Source organism: Eleutherodactylus coqui, chromosome 12, assembly GCF_035609145.1.
Source record: "Eleutherodactylus coqui strain aEleCoq1 chromosome 12, aEleCoq1.hap1, whole genome shotgun sequence".
Classification (NCBI taxonomy): Eukaryota; Metazoa; Chordata; class Amphibia; order Anura; family Eleutherodactylidae; genus Eleutherodactylus; species Eleutherodactylus coqui.
In genome coordinates, this window is record NC_089848.1 from 29,605,922 (window position 1) to 29,624,419 (window position 18,498).

Here is an 18,498-nt window from a genome sequence, read left to right on the forward strand (position 1 = left end):
CTTTTGCTTTATAATAGATTGATGTGCCTCTTTATTTTGAGGATATGTGTTAAAATGGTGAGAAACCAGAAAAAGGTATACCAATTGCTAGGCTGTTTCAGAATTTAATTTCAGAATTTAGAATGGGTTAAAAGACTTCTAGGAAGTTCCCGTTGCCATACCGTTTAATCCAGAATTTAGAATTCCATAGCAATGGGTTAAAAGACTTTTAGGAAGTTCTTGTTGTAAGAGCAATTTAAGGAACAGTTTGACTATATATCTAGGATGGGTAATCAAAACAGACATCATTCTGGAGACCAAGAGACATGACCGCACTGAAGGTCATGAGTAATCATTTTGGTAAAGGGAAAAAGGCAGGTATGCCCAAAACTGTCTGTCTTGATGTTGAGAAATAGAAAAAGTTTAAGGGAAAAAAAAAGTTTAAAAAGCAAATGTAAAGGCTGAATAAATTATAATGGATGTGAAATTATGGTCAGAGCATGTAGAAATGAGAAGGAACACAACTAAATCTTTTATACAGTTCAGTTGCTTGCTTGGAAAGAGCTAATTCTTTTCCATAGTTTCCAAGAGACAAGGTGCATTACAGAGAAAGTGTAGATGTGTGAGTTGGTAAAGTGTGATATTTCTGCACAAGAGGTAAGATGTAATTGTTGACAGAGCTGATCTTATTGTTTGATCATTACTAATTTTGGATTTGTTGTTGTGAATTTGTATGTGTGAAGGCCAAGTATATGCATTTGTGTTTTATCTGTATAAGGCCGCCTACAGACGGCTGGGTCGGATCAGCGGGACCCGACCCGAGCCCCTGAAGGGACCAGTGCGGCACTTGCCTATCCCGCGGCTCTGGCTCTTTGATGTGCCGGCCAGCCGCTGCATGAGCAGAGCGGTGCCGGCAGCCGGGGAGTGACATTTATGTGCAGGTCTCTGCGAGACCTGCACAGAAATAGAGCATGCCGCGATTTGTTTTCTGTGTGTGATTTCACGCGGACAAATCGTGGCCGTTTGCCTAGGATTGCGTTTTCTAACGCAATCCTATGGCAGCTTCTTCGGGCGGAAATTCTGTGGGAAATCCCGCCGCAGAATTTCTGTCCGTGTGCAGGGGGCCTAAGTTATATTGTTTATGTGTACCATTGGACAACTGGGCAATTAGCAAGAACACAAGGGGTGGAGCTTAGAAGAAATGTATGTCCATTTAAGTAGAATGTATGTGTATGTATATATATATATTATATATATAATATATATTAGTAGCGGTGGGCTACAGAGGATGGCCTGTAGGGGGCAACAATCAGTCTGATGCCTGAAGGAAGAAGGAAAACACCCATAGGTGTGGTCAGTGATATAAAAAGGGTTGTACCCTGCTGCAACAGAGACAGAGAGAGTGCTGGGCTGCCAGGCCCAGGATGACAGCCAGAGAGAGTGCTGGGCTGCCAGGCCCAGTGCGACTTCTAGTGCGAGCAGAGAGGTAGCAGGATCCCTGGGGAACGCCTGCCGTGCACTAGAGTCTGAAGAGACGGAAGGCCCTAAAGATTGAGGACCAGCTGCGCCCTGGATACCCACAGGTCTGTGCAGAACCTATGGACTTGTATTGCTGCCTTAATGGAGGATGTACTTGCTTTACCCTATGGACTGTGAAGGGTTAGAGCCATCAGAAACTTTGTTTCATGTATTGATGATTACCCCTGGAGACCCAGTCATCTTTGTGTTGGTTTATGTTGCTGTTAATAAAATGAAGATAAAGAAGGAAAGTGACGATTTGGAGTGCTCTTTACCCCCGCTGTGTCACTATATATATATAATTATACACACACACCTGCATATATAATTCTTGATGTGTGCACAACAGATGTACATGGTATATTCAATATATTGAGTTTTACTTATTTGAATACTGTTGAATCATGATGCTAAAACAGTAGTGAGACAATTGTGCGCAGGACAAGCCTGATACATTCACTACAAATAGAATCAAATTAATAACAAGGGTTTACTTAAAGTGTATTATATTTTTAATCTGGATAGCAAACCCGAGTGTTTAAAAAGTTTATATTGAAAATGTGCCAATACAATAAATTTATATGTACTGCCCATGACATTAGGTGTAACTTACACTGCTTTCTTGGATTGAATGTCTGACAACAAATAAGCCACCTATGTTATGTTTTCCAAGTATGATGTCTCTATGATTGTTTAGATTTTATGGAAAGCGAGACCAGAGGTTTTGAAAATATTGTTGAAACTCCCATTCCTAATGCAGATTTAGAGTTTTTCATATATGGCTCCAGGTAACATGAAAATAGGCTCGCCAAAACAGGCTATGCAGTGTTAACCAACAATGAGATAATTGTACAGAAACCACTCCATCTTGGGAAATCTGCTCAGGAGGACGAGCTGCTGGCATTCATCGAAGCGTGTAAACTGGCTGAAAGTAAGACTGTTAATATCTACACTGACTCAGGGTATGCCTTTGGAATCACATTAGATGTTGCACCCTTTGTGGATCAGCAGAAATGTTGTTGGATCATTGGGTAAACCACTCCAGCATGCAGAGGTAGTATCCTTGCTGTATCAGCCTTTAACTTGTTATGTATGTCTCCTAGGATCTGTGGTACCACCGATGATCCGCAGCTTTCCTGCTCAGGTGTGAGGGATCATGCTGGCTGCATGTGTGTGTCAGCCAGCCAATCACTCTGTGTCAGTACACATAAAGCGGTCTTCCCAGGTGTGGGTGTAGTCAGCTTTCTCTGTCTCGTTCTCTTTCTGTGTGTGTTGGCTGCAAGAAAGGTTTGTGTTTTGTTGTCTCGCTCGACTCCTGGTTAGTGTAAGGACTAGTGGTATAGCCAGGAGCCGTGAAGTGGCCCGCTAGCTTCCATATTTTGATCAAAATTTCAACTAATACCTGGCATTTATAGCATTAACATGTGCTACTATTGTTTGCATTTTGGCTGCTGTATGGTGTGATTATGGCTCTGTGTGTCTTTCTATCCTGTCCAGTTTTTCCTGTCAGTGGTGGCATGTTTGTGTCCTATCCAGGGTGCATGGGTTCCTAGGAGCAGCTAGGGCCCAGTTCCGAAGACCGCTGGGCCACTCTTTATTGGGGCGATGTCCCCGTTCAGGTAGGTTTGTGTTACTAACCCTAGTAAAAGATAGGAAGAGGTGCTAATCTGTGGTAGTTCACCTGGTGTTCCCTATCAATCTGGGTCGTGTGGGTCCGGTGCTTACTTTCCCACACAAACGTAAGATAACTCTTTCCAAACTTGTAGCCGTCATCAAGGTCTAGGCTCATGGGAATCAGGGCAGAGTCAGTATCTAAAGCAGCAGCCCTACTCCCACTGGATACATCAGACATCCACCTGGTTATGAGTGGATCAGGTGCAGATATTTCTTTGTTGCCCATTTTGCAGGAGCAAGCCTCCCAAGGAGAAGTTGCACTGGAAAGGTATGGAACTAGATGAGAAGGGAGTCTTGAGGAAAGGTGAACACATGTGTCTTCCCCAAACACTCTACTGTATGGCACATTAGTCAAAGCAGGTAATGTGTGGTGTAGCATTTAAATTGTCCCAAGGTTCAACAATGCTGCAACCAGGGCTGTGCAGTGATGCATAACTTGCACTTAACACAACCCAGGCAAAGTTGCCAAAGTACATCCTAACTGTATTCCAAGTCCAGACTACACATTCCAGCAACTGCAGATTGACTATATACGCTATGTAAGATAGGTGTTTGAGAGTGTGTGGGTTTGCATAAACCTCTTCTCATAGGGGGAGGAAGTGTGGCTTGTAAAAAAATGCCAAACATCAAGCTGTCCCCATATGAAGTTATGTTTATTAGCAGGCCTATATTTTCCCTAACCCCTCCAGGCCCAGCATGGGGCCGTACCTCCTATGTGAGTGCTATAAACCAGAAATTGTCTGCCACTCATAAAACATGTATTTTGTTCAATTCCAGATCCAGACTCAGAAGAGGAGTTGCACAATTTCCTTCCAGATAATGAGATTTGATAGTCTATACCAGATCTGGTTGATAACCGACACGTCAGTCAAATTGGAAGGAAAGGACACCTAGATACATGCTACTTATTGCAAAAAGGTTTTGGTTCCAGAGCCTGGAAGGTGCTGGGAAGGCTGTTTCTACTGCCATGGACAATCCCCATTATACAGGGACTCTATGATGTGCGAAATGAAGAAGTGGGGCAATACGTTGTTAAGCATCGTGAGATTATTGTTAAGGCTTTTTATAAATCACGGAAACATAAGAATTGCTGAATATGTACTCCTAGACCCATAGCTGCAAAAACTATGCCACATATATCCTTTACCCTTAATATGTTGGAATTGAAAGACCCTGCCAACACCCCATACATGCCAGTGAGCTCCAGCAAATTAAAACGGGAAGAATACGAAATCCCCAAATAGCCGGATGGTATGAAAACACTTGGTTGATCCTTAACTGATCATTGTCAACCAAGCAAGGCAGAAATGCATACTCTCACTTCAGCCCCCAGAAAACAACCACAGCAACATGCTTTCCCTCTGGGATAAATTGCTCTTGCATCCAGTTCACAAGCAGCAGTGCAGCAGACGCATTATTTCCACATGCGTGTTACATAAACTTTGTGTGGAGAAACTCACTACACAGCACACAGTATATAGGAGGAGAACCATTATTAAAAGCAGTTACACTGTCGTAGAATTCCTTTGCGGAATCACGGCTTACTCAATTTGGAATGTTTACACCCTTCCATATTATTTCAGAATTGATAATGCGCATAAGAAGTTTCCACACTGACACGAGGTTCAGCATGCATAGCTTCCTCAATTCTAACTTTAATGATCGGCGTGTAGCCTGTTTTAAGAGTTTAACAAATCCGCCCATCTGGGCAGGTCAAAGATTACATAGATACAACGTATTGTTTAATTATTGGATAAGCATCTTGCAATTCTTCCATCCTCCGGTCATCTGTGATTGGCCATCAGGTGGTGGATGAAATGAGTGGGTTGTCTTGGAGCCACGTGTGGTTCCTTCGATATGATTGGATGGTACATCATGAAGTATAAATTGCACAAACCTCCCATGTTATTTGCATACGTTTCCAGTAAAATTGCTTGGGTAATTTCTGCGGTTGTCCATGTCTGAGTTACTGTCCTCCAAAATTGCAAAACAGATGGAAAATGTAACGTGTTTATACTATATATTATCTTGTCAGCGTTTTGAGTACAGAAGTTTCATGTTGGCTTCCCCATGTCAGCAGAGTTATAAAACAGATATTTTCATATGAGCGGAAGTCCCTATTGCACAACTGTAAGAACATTATATTTGTAGCAAGACAGAAAGCAAATATGTATACAGAATGTTAAATTGACAACTGTCTACTGCCAAGGCCCACCGATCCAAAATATAGAAATACTGGACTTCCACCACAACACCTGTGCAGTTCTTGAAATGATAAGACATCCAAATAAAAGGCAGTAGATATTGTTTTAGCCCGATGGTTAACTTGGCTCCAGATATTTTGGCATTATTCCTAGCTTATGTACTAGATGTGCTCTTTCAAGGCTTCATTTTCTCACTTTAATTATTTTATGTTACATCACTGATAGGAAATGCTCTATAAAGTACTTAATGCGCACAAGCCATAACCTTACTAGGATTCGTTATGAAACGCTTATTGCATTATGGTTGGATGCGAAGGGGCGAGCTCATGATCAGCTTCTGACAGTACTAAGTTTAGTATATAGGATGTACTTTAATCTCATAATGTATTCTATAACTTATTGATTCAAACTGTTATTCTCTGGAGCGGAGAAGAATTAACGATTGTAAACCTAGAGATGGAGCTGAAGCTTCACTCAATTCCATATCACGATCCACAAAGGAACAGAAATAAGATAAGTGAGGTAAAAACAGCAGCGTGACCCTAGTGAGATCCTACTCCTGAACGTTGCTTGCGAAATGGAATGAGAGGAAATCAACTCATGCGCTCTTCTTCTGGGCATATGTTGGGCATTCGATCCTAGAAGAGGCTGCATTTTCTTTCCCGTTCCTTCGCCTATCTCAACATTGAGGTGCTGGGAAGGCTGAGGGAAGGGGAACAACAATCTTCTATTGAGTTTTAGTTCAAGGTTTAAAAGTTGAATTTGTGGTTACCCGCAAGTAGACCCTCAGACGCACAATCCATACAGAGTGCTAACTAAATTTAAAACTATAACCGTCATGCAAATAATATCTTGGAATGTCAAAGGTCTCGGATCACCCCAGAAAAGGTCAATGATACTACGTCATTTAAAATGCCTAAAAGTGGATATAGCATTACTACAGGGAACCCACTTAAGAGAAGATTATTTCCGTATCCGCAGACTATGGGTTGGTGAAGTTTATGGCCTAATCAACGCCATCTGAAAACTAATGGCCAAAATCATGGCAGACCGCCTGGCCAATATCATGCCACACATGCTTTCACCAATGCAAACAGGCTTCACGAAGGGACGCTCGGCCATCACAAACAAAGATTTTAACAATCCTAGACGACAAACTGCATCTGACGGCCCACCCCTCAGCGGCCCTTCTCACAATAGACGCGGAGAAAGCCTTCGATAACGTGTCGTGGTCATGGCCGAGGGGAGCATTGGATAGAATGGGGTTCGCGGGTCCCTTTTACACCTATTTATGGAAACTATACTCCTCCCCACAGGCACATATCAATACCCCAGTTTCTCTCACCAAGATTCCCTCTACAGAAAGGTACTAGACAGGGATGCCCCCTATCTCCCCTTCTATTTAATTTGGCAATTGAACTGCTAGCACGGTTACTAGAAAGTAGCACAGAAATCAAGGGCATAAAAATACGGGGAAAGGAGGTAAAAACCATGCTATTTGCAGATGACATTCTACTAGCACTCGTCCAACCAAAATCGGACCTACCACGAGTTTTTGCTTTACTGGAGGCCTTCGGGAATATGTCAGGTTTCAAAATCAATACCACCAAGTGTGAGCCTCTAGATATCTCCCCGGGGCAAAATTGCAGACAAAGACCTCGAAAAATGTCCCATAACCATAGCACAAAGTCACATTAAATATTTAGGTATAAACATAGGCAAGAGTCCCTCTATGCACTAAATTACCCTCCAACAATACATAAAATAACAAAAGAACTAGACAGCTGGAATAACCTCCCACTCTCCCTCTCTGGTAGATGCCACTTGATTAAAATGATCAGCTTCCCAAGATTCCTATACCCACTACAAACAATTCCACTTCTACTCCAAAGACGTGATCTGGCGAAACTGCACACAGCGTTTTTAGCCTTTGTGTGGTCACGCAAGAAACCGTGCATTGCTTTGAAGAAGCTAATGCTACCTAAGAGTAGAGGAGGACTCTATTTCCAAGACAGTAGACTATAGAACGTCACTAGCCTCATGAGACACGCCTTAGACTGGCTAAAGGACTCCAACGACTATTCAAATATTACCCTTGAAACAAAACTGTTTGAACCATGGAGCCTCAACGCCCTCATTCATACAACCTACGCTAATCTTCCTGTTGAATGCAAACAGTCCATTATAGCAAGAGACACGATAGCGGCTTGGAAAAAAACCTGCAAATCATTTGGTTTGCCATTTAAAATCTCGAAACATATGGAACCACCCAGAATTCAAAGAGGGGAGCGAAAATAAAATGTTTAACCCGTTAACGACCAATGACGTACCGGTACGTCATGGAGCGTCAGGGTATGTATGAACAGAGGTTGCGTGTCAAGCTCTCTTCATACAGTGCGGGCATCAGCTGTTTATAACAGCTGACACCCGCGGGCAATAGCCGCGAGCGGCCGCGCGGCCAATCGCGGCTATTAACCATTTAAATGCCACTGTCAGTTCTGACAGCGGCATTTAAAACCCCCGAACGATGTTCGGGGGTCCAGTACGCCCCCCCCCCCCCGCGCGATGAGATCGGGGGAGCCGTGCAGGTGTCATTCCAGCCGGGGGCCTAATGAAAGGCCCCAGGGCTGCCTTAACAGACTGCCTATAAAGCCATCCCCGTGGGGTGGCTTCATAGACTGCCTGTCAAAAAGCAGTATGACGTAATGCTATAGCATTGTCATACTGCAGGAGCGATCAAAGCATCGCATATTAAAGTTCCCCAGGGGGACTTCAAAGCAATGTAAAAAAAAGAATCAATAAAGTTTTTTTTAATTGAAAAAAAAAAAAAGTTGCAAAAGTTAAAATCACCCCCCTTTTGCCATATCTATTATTAAAAAATCTAAATAATAAATTAAAAATATGTATTTGGTATCGCCGCGTCCGTAAAAGTCCGATCAAAGTAGCACATTATTTTTCACGCATAGTGAACGTTGTCCACAAAAAAAAAAACGCCAGAAATACACTTTTTAGCTACCCAGTCTCTCAGAAAAAACGCAATAAAAAGCAATCAAAAAGTCATATGTACTCCAAATTGGTACTATCAGAAACTACAGAACATCCCGCAAAAAATGAGCCCTTGCTGAACTATGTCGCCGGAAAAATAAAAAGGTTATTGTGCGCACAAAATGACCGCAGAAAATAATTGAAAAAAATTAAATGTCTTTGAAAAAAAAAAAGAGTATAGTAAAAAAAAAAACTATACGCGTTTGGTATCGTAGTAATCGTATCGACCCATAGAAAAAAGTTATGTCATTTTTTTTTTGCTGTTTGTGTGCCGTAGAAACAAGACGCACTAAAAGATGGCGAAATGTCGGGTTTTTTTTCATTTTACTCCACTTAGAATTTTTTAAACGTTTTTCAGTACATTATATGGTACATTAAATAGCACCATTGAAAAATACAACTCGTGCCGCAAAAAACAAGTCCTCATACAGCGACGTCGATGGATAAATAAAGGAGTTACGATTTTTTTAAAGGGGGGAGGAAAAAACGAAAATGGAAAAAGAAAAAGGGCCGCGTCATTAAGGGGTTAAAATATGGCGACAGAGGAATTACTGAAGTCCACCACCTCCTCCACTCAGAGAATCCTAGATATAAAACCTTTGAAGAACTGTGTAGGGAATATAACCTACTCACATCACATTTCCTGCCCTTCGCGCAAGTGCAGAACGTTCTACAGGAAAGAATGGCAGACATATCAAAAGAAAAAATACTTAACCCAATCGATATATTGATAAACAATCAATATCTGGCCTGTATAACAGACTTGAGAGGGATGGATGAAAGAAAAGGACTCCGGGATGTTTAAAAAATGGGCGACAGACTTAAATGACCCAGAACTGCCTGAGGGAATAATTAAATGTTGGAATGCAGTGAGGTAGGCGACATCAAACGAGCGGCGGCGGCGAGAAACCTACTCCAAATTCATCCACAGAGCAATATACGGGTTTGCGAACCTTGGAACCCTAATGGCCCAGACAGACTACAAGCATGCCCTCGATGTTCCCTGACACACTCTGATTTCCTCCATGGCATCTGGCATTGCCCTAAAGTTGACAAATACTGGGAAGAGGCCCATAAACTAATTTGAGATATGGGGAATCAAAATCTGCATCTAACCCCACAAAACCTTTATATTCCACCAATTACCAGACAACACGAGAAAGGCCAGAATGATCCACAACATCCTATTAATTAGCAAAAGATGTATCTTAAACAACTGGTTGATAGCCAAACCACCAGAAGTAAAAGACGTCCTACAACAACTAAAGTATTTTCAAAAAATCTCTCAAAAAATGGAGAGAATTAAAAAAAAAAAAAATTTCTTGACCCTAATGAAATTAAAGAATGCATGCACCAATTTACTAGCATGACATGGAATCACAAACACACATGAACCAACTGGGGATCCTTAAAATTACATGATAAAGTACTAAAGGAATGTGATCACTGGAAAACATACTGCGGGTTAGCTTAGCAAACCACTAGTTACTGGTTCATTAATGTTTATATAGTAAAGTATTACGTTTGTGGGAATTAGGGGGAGGGGGGATAAAGGGAAATGAAAGGAAAAAAGAGAAGGCATAAGTATGATGAACACCGTTTACAGAAACTGTTAGGATGTGACTTAAACTCAATGTAAACTGCAATCTACCAACAATGTGTGTTTATAATTTGTATTAAAGTTCCAATAAAAAAAAGATTTAAAAAAAAGATGTATTTAATAAACGAGTTTCAAAAGAAAAGCTTGAAAAGCCATTATTCTGTTTCACAAGTATTCTTCTCTGATGTATCATATATACAATTAGGCATATATGAATATATAATTATATATACTATAATGATATAATACTATGTTATAATACTATAATTATATATACTATAATTAGCCAATCGCACTGCGGGCATCTCTTTTTGTTGTTTGCCTCACACTGCCAATCGCACCGCAGGAACCTTTTTTTGCTACACAATCACACTGCAGGCATCGCTTTCTTTTCTCCACATACAGTCAATCACACTGCGGGCATCTTTTTTTTCTTCTTTCTTGCCACACACAGCCAACCGCAAGGCGGGCACCATTTTACTGCCACACACAGCCAATTGCACTGCGAGCACCTTTTTTGTCTCACACCGCCAATCGCACCACAGGCACCCATTCTTGCCACACACAACCAATCACACTGCAGGAATCTCTTTGTTTTCTCCACATACAGTCAATCGCACTGTGGGCATCCTTTTTTTGCCACACAACCAATCACACTGCAGGAATCTCTTTGTTTTCTCCACATACAGTCAATCGCACTGTGGGCATCCTTTTTTTGCCGCACACAGCCAATCGCACTGCGGGCATCTTTTTTTGTTTTTTTGCCTCACACTGCCAATTGCACCACAGGCACCCATTCTTGCCACACACAACCAATCACACTGCAGGAATCTCTTTGCTTTCTCCAAATACAGTCAATCGCACTGTGGGCATCTTTTTTTTTGTTTGTTTTCTTGCCACACACAGCCAATCGCACTGCGGGCACGTTTTTTTGCCTCCCACTGCCATTTGCACAACAGGCACCCTTTTTTTGCCACACACAACCAACCGCACTGCAGGAATCTGTTTGCTTTCTCCACATACAGTCAATCGCACTGCGGGCATCTTTTTTGTTTGTTTGTTTTTTTTCCACACACAGCCAATCGCACTGCGGGCACGTTTTTTTTGCTTTTTTGCCTCCCACTGCCATTTGCACCACAGGCACCCTTTTTTTGCCACACACAACTACTCGCACTGCAGGAATCTCTTAGCTTTCTCTACATACAGCCAATCGCACTGTGGGCATCTTTTTTTTTTTTTGCCATACACAGCCAATCGCACTGCGGGCACCTTTTTTTGGCCACGCAGCCAATCGCACTGCAGGCACATTTTCTTATTTTTTTGTTTCACAATGCCAATCGCACCACAGGCACGCTTTTTTTTGCCACACACAACCAATTGCACTGCAGGAATCTCTTTGGCTGTATGTAGAGAAAGCAAAGAGATTCCTGTAGAGCAATTGGTTGTGTGTGTCAAAAAAAGCGTGCCTGTGGTGCGATTGGCAGCGTGAGGAAAAAAAACAAGAAAACATGCCCGCAGTGCGATTGGCTGTATGTAGAAAAAGCAATCGCACTGCAGGCATGTTTTCCTGATTTTTTGCCTCACACTGCCAATCGAACCACAGGCACCAATTCTTGCCACATATAACCAATCGCTCTTCAGAAATCTCTTTGCTTTCTCCATACAGTCAATCGAACTGTGGGCATCTTTTTTTTTGTTGTTTTTGGCAACACACAGCCAATCGCACTGCGGGCACCTTTCTTTGTTTTTTCCCTCACACTGCCAATCGCACCACAGGCATGCTTTTTTTGACACACACAACCAATTGCACTGCAGGAATCTCTTTTTGCTTTCTCCACATACAGTCAATCGCACTGTGGGCATCTTTTTTTTTTCTTTTTTGTCACACACAGCTAATCGCATCGGGGGCCCCATTTTTTGGCCATGTAGCCAATCGCACTGCGGGCACATTTCTTTTGCCACACACAACCAATCGCACTGCAGAAATCTCTTTGCTCTCTCCACATACAGTCAATCGCACTGCGGGCATATTTTTTTTTGTTTTTTGCCACACACAGCCAATCGCACCACAGGCACACATTTTTTGGCAAACACAACCAATCGCACTGCAGGAATCTCTTTGCTCTCTCCACATACAGTCAATCGCACTGCGGGCATACTTTTTTTTGTTTTTTGCCACACACAGCCAATCGCACCACAGGCACCCATTTTTGCCACACACAACCAAACGCACTGCAGGAATCTCTTTGTTTTCTCCACATACAGTCCATCACACTGTGGGCATCTTTTTTTGGCCACGCAGCCAATCGCACTGCGGGCATATTTTTTTTTTTTTTTTTTGCCACACAGCGCCAATGGCACTACGGGCACCTTTCTTTGTTTCTTTGCCTCACAGTGCCAATCGCACGACAGGCACCCATTCTTGCCACACACAGCCAATCGCACTGTGGGCACATTTTCTTTTTTTTTTTTTTGCCTCACAATGCCAATCGCACCACAGGCACACTTTTTTTGTCACACAACGAATTGCACTGCAAGAATCTCTTTGCTTTCTCCACATACAGTCAATCGCACTATGGACATCTTTTTTTTTTTTGCCTCACACTGCCAATCGCAGCACAGGCACCCTTTTTTGCCACACAACCAATTGCACTGCAGGAATCTCTTTGTTTTCTCCACATACAGTCAATCGCACTGTGGGCATCGTATTGTTTGTTTTTTGCCACACACAGCCAATGGCACTACGGGCACCTTTCTTTGTTTCTTTGCCTCACAGTGCCAATCGCACGACAGGCACCCATTCTTGCCACACACAGCCAATTGCACTACGGGCACTTTTCTTTGTTTTTTTGCCTCACAATGCCAATCGCACCACAGGCACACTTTTTTTTGCCACACACAACCAATCGCACTGCAGGAATCTCTTTGCTTTCTCTACATACAGTCAATCGCATTGTGGGCGTTTTTTTTCTTTTTTGTCACACACGGCCACCCGTACTGCGGGCACCATTTTTTGGCCACGCAGCCAATCGCACTGCGGGCACCTTTTATTTATTTTTTTGCCTCACAATGCCAATCGCACCACAGGCACCCATTCTTGCCACACACAGGCAATCGCTTTGTTTTCTCCACATACAGTCAATCACACTGTGGGCATCTCTTGTTTTTTGCCACACACAGCCAATCGCACTGCGGGCAGGATTTTTTTTTTGCCACACACTGCCAATCACACCACAGGCACGCATTTTTGCCACACACAACTAATCGCACTGTAAGAATCTCTTTGCTTTTTCAACATACAGTCAATCGCACTGTGGGCATCATTTTTTTTTTTCTTTTTGTCACACATGGCCAATCGCACTGCGGGCACATTTTCTTGTATTTTTGCCTCACAATCCCAATTGCACCACAGGCACGCTTTTTTTGCCACACACAACCAATCACACTGCAGGAATCTCTTTGCTTTCTCCACATACAGTCAATCGCACTGTGGGCATCTTTTTTTCTTTTTTGTCACACACGGCCAATCGCACCGCGGGCACCATTTTTTGGCCACGCAGCCAATCGCACTGCGGGCACGTTTTCTTGTTTTTTTGCCTCACAATGCCAATCGCACCACAGGCACCCATTCTTGCCACACAACCAATCACACTGCAGGAATCTCTTTGCCTTCTCCACATACAGTCAATCGCACTGCGGGCATCTTTTTGTTTGTTTTTTGCCACACACAGCCAATCGCACTGTGGGCACGTTTTCGTTTTTTTTTTTGCCTCACAATGCCAATCGCACCACAGGCACCCTTTTTTTGCCACACAACGAATTGCACTGCAAGAATCTCTTTGCTTTCTCCACATACAGTCCATCGCACTATGGGCATCTTTTTTTTTTTCCCTCACACTGCCAATCGCAGCACAGGCACCCTTTTTTGCCACACAACCAATTGCACTGCAGGAATCTCTTTGTTTTCTCCACATACAGTCAATCGCACTGTGGGCATCGTATTGTTTGTTTTTTGCCACACACAGCCAATGGCACTACGGGCACCTTTCTTTGTTTCTTTGCCTCACAGTGCCAATCGCACGACAGGCACCCATTCTTGCCACACACAGCCAATCGCACTACGGGCACCTTTCTTTGTTTTTTTGCCTCACAATGCCAATCGCACCACAGGCACACTTTTTTTGCCACACACAACCAATCGCACTGCAGGAATCTCTTAGCTTTCTCCACATACAGTCAATCGCACTGTGGGCATCTTTTTTTTTTTGCCACACACAGCCAATCGCACTGCGGGCACATTTTTTTGCTTTTTTGCCTCACACTGCCAATCGCATCACAGGCACCAATTCTTGCCACACACAGCCAATCGCTTTGTTTTCTCCACATACAGTCAATCACACTGTGGGCATCTCTTGTTTTTCGCCACACACAGCCAATCGCACTGCGGGTAGGATTTTTTTTTTTTTTTTTGCCACACACTGCCAATCACACCACAGGCACGCATTTTTGCCACACACAACCAATCGCACTGCAGGAATCTCTTTGCTTTCTCTACATACAGCCAATCGCACTGCGGGCACGTTTTCTTGTATTTTTGCCTCACAATCCCAATTGCACCACAGGCACGTTTTTTTGCCACACAACCAATTGCACTGCAGGAATCTCTTTGTTTTCTCCACATACAGTCAATCGCACTGTGGGCATCGTATTTTTTGTTTTTTGCCACACACAGCCAAGGGCACTACGGGCACCTTTCTTTGTTTCTTTGCCTCACAGTGCCAATCGCACGACAGGCACCCATTCTTGCCACACACAGCCAATCGCACTACGGGCACCTTTCTTTGTTTTTTTGCCTCACAATGCCAATCGCACCACAGGCACACTTTTTTTGCCACACACAACCAATCGCACTGCAGGAATCTCTTAGCTTTCTCCACATACAGTCAATCGCACTGTGGGCATCTTTTTTTTTTTGCCACACACAGCCAATCGCACTGTGGGGACATTTTTGTGGTTTTCTTTGCCTCACAGTGCCAATCGCACCACAGGCACCAATTCTTGCCACACACAGCCAATCGCTTTGTTTTCTCCACATACAGTCAATCACACTGTGGGCATCTCTTGTTTTTTGCCACACACAGCCAATCGCACTGCGGGTAGGATTTTTTTTTTTTTTTTTGCCACACACTGCCAATCACACCACAGGCACGCATTTTTGCCACACACAACCAATCGCACTGCAGGAATCTCTTTGCTTTCTCTACATACAGTCAATCGCATTGTGGGCATTTTTTCTTTTTTGTCACACACGGCCACCCGCACTACGGGCACCTTTCTTTGTTTTTTTGCCTCACAATGCCAATCGCACCACAGGCACACTTTTTTTGCCACACACGACCAATCGCACTGCAGGAATCTCTTAGCTTTCTCCACATACAGTCAATCGCACTGTGGGCATCTTTTTTTTTTTGCCGCACACAGCCAATCGCACTGCGGGCACATTTTTTTGCTTTTTTGCCTCACACTGCCAATCGCACCACAAGCACTCATTCTTGCCACACACAACCAATTGCACTGCAGGAATCTTTGTTTTCTCCACACACAGCCAATCGCACTGTGGGGAGGTTTTTTTGTTTTTTTTGCCTCACAGTGCCAATCGCACCACAGGCACACTTTTTTTGCCACAAACAACCAATCGCACTGCAGGAATCTCTTAGCTTTCTCCACATACAGTCAATCGCACTGTGGGCATCTTTTTTTTTTTGCCACACACAGCCAATCGCACTGCGGGCACATTTTTTTGCTTTTTTGCCTCACACTGCCAATCGCACCACAAGCACTCATTCTTGCCACACACAACCAATTGCACTGCAGGAATCTTTGTTTTCTCCACACACAGCCAATCGCACTGTGGGGAGGTTTTTTTGTTTTTTTTGCCTCACAGTGCCAATCGCACCACAGGCACCCATTCTTGCCACACACAGCCAATCGCTTTGTTTTCTCCACATACAGTCAATCACACTGTGGGCATCATTTTTTTTTTCTTTTTGTCACACATGGCCAATCGCACTGCGGGCACGTTTTCTTGTATTTTTGCCTCACAATCCCAATTGCACCACAGGCACGTTTTTTTGCCACACACAACCAATTGCACTGCAGGAATCTCTTTGCTTTCTCCACATACAGTCAATCGCACTGCGGGAATTTTTTTTCTGTTTTTGCCACACACAGCCAATCGCACCGCGGGCACCATTTTTTGGCCACGCAGCCAATCGCACTGCGGGCACGTTTTCTTGTTTTTTTGCCTCACAATGCCAATCGCACCACAGGCACCCATTCTTGTCACACAACCAATCACACTGCAGGAATCTCTTTGCTTTCTCCACATACAGTCAATCGCACTGTGGGCATCGTATTGTTTGTTTTTTGCCACACACAGCCAATGGCACTACGGGCACCTTTCTTTGTTTCTTTGCCTCACAGTGCCAATCGCACGACAGGCACCCATTCTTGCCACACACAGCCTATCGCACTACGGGCACCTTTCTTTGTTTTTTTGCCTCACAATGCCAATCGCACCACAGGCACACTTTTTTTGCCACACACGACCAATCGCACTGCAGGAATCTCTTAGCTTTCTCCACATACAGTCAATCGCACTGTGGGCATCTTTTTTTTTTTGCCACACACAGCCAATCGCACTGCGGGCACATTTTTTTGCTTTTTTGCCTCACACTGCCAATCGCACCACAAGCACTCATTCTTGCCACACACAACCAATTGCACTGCAGGAATCTTTGTTTTCTCCACACACAGCCAATCGCACTGTGGGGAGGTTTTTTTGTTTTTTTTGCCTCACAGTGCCAATCGCACCACAGGCACCCATTCTTGCCACACACAGCCAATCGCTTTGTTTTCTCCACATACAGTCAATCACACTGTGGGCATCATTTTTTTTTTCTTTTTGTCACACATGGCCAATCGCACTGCGGGCACGTTTTCTTGTATTTTTGCCTCACAATCCCAATTGCACCACAGGCACGTTTTTTTGCCACACACAACCAATTGCACTGCAGGAATCTCTTTGCTTTCTCCACATACAGTCAATCGCACTGCGGGCATTTTTTTTCTGTTTTTGCCACACACAGCCAATCGCACTGCGGGCACATTTTTTTGTTTTTTTGCCTCACACCGCCAATCGCACCACAGGCACGCTTTTTTTGCCACACACAACCAATCGCACTGCAGGAATCTCTTTGCTTTCTCCACATACAGTCCATCGCACTACGGGCACCTTTCTTTGTTTTTTTGCCTCACAATGCCAATCGCACCACAGGCACACTTTTTTTGCCACACACAACCAATCGCACTGCAGGAATCTCTTAGCTTTCTCCACATACAGTCAATCGCACTGTGGGCATCTTTTTTCTGTTTTTGCCACACACAGCCAATCGCACCACAGGCACGCTTTTTTTGCCACACACAACCAATCGCACTGCAGGAATCTCTTTGCTTTCTCCACATACAGTCAATCGCACTGTGGGCAGCTTTTTTTTCTTTTTTGTCACACACGGCCAATCGCACCGCGGGCACCATTTTTTGGCCACGCAGCCAATCGCACTGCGGGCACGTTTTCTTGTTTTTTTGCCTCACAATGCCAATCGCACCACAGGCACCCATTCTTGCCACACAACCAATCACACTGCAGGAATCTCTTTGCTTTCTCCACATACAGTCAATCGCACTGTGGGCATCTTTTTGTTTGTTTTTTGCCACACACAGCCAATCGCACTGTGGGCACGTTTTCGTTTTTTTTTTTGCCTCACAATGCCAATCGCACCACAGGCACCCTTTTTTTGCCACACAACGAATTGCACTGCAAGAATCTCTTTGCTTTCTCCACATACAGTCCATCGCACTATGGGCATCTTTTTTTTTTCCCCTCACACTGCCAATCGCAGCACAGGCACCCTTTTTTGCCACACAACCAATTGCACTGCAGGAATCTCTTTGTTTTCTCCACATACAGTCAATCGCACTGTGGGCATCGTATTGTTTGTTTTTTGCCACACACAGCCAATGGCACTACGGGCACCTTTCTTTGTTTCTTTGCCTCACAGTGCCAATCGCACGACAGGCACCCATTCTTGCCACACACAGCCAATCGCACTACGGGCACCTTTCTTTGTTTTTTTGCCTCACAATGCCAATCGCACCACAGGCACACTTTTTTTGCCACACACAACCAATCGCACTGCAGGAATCTCTTAGCTTTCTCCACATACAGTCAATCGCACTGTGGGCATCTTTTTTTTTTTTGCCACACACAGCCAATCGCACTGCGGGCACATTTTTTTGCTTTTTTGCCTCACACTGCCAATCGCACCACAAGCACTCATTCTTGCCACACACAACCAATTGCACTGCAGGAATCTTTGTTTTCTCCACACACAGCCAATCCCACTGTGGGGACATTTT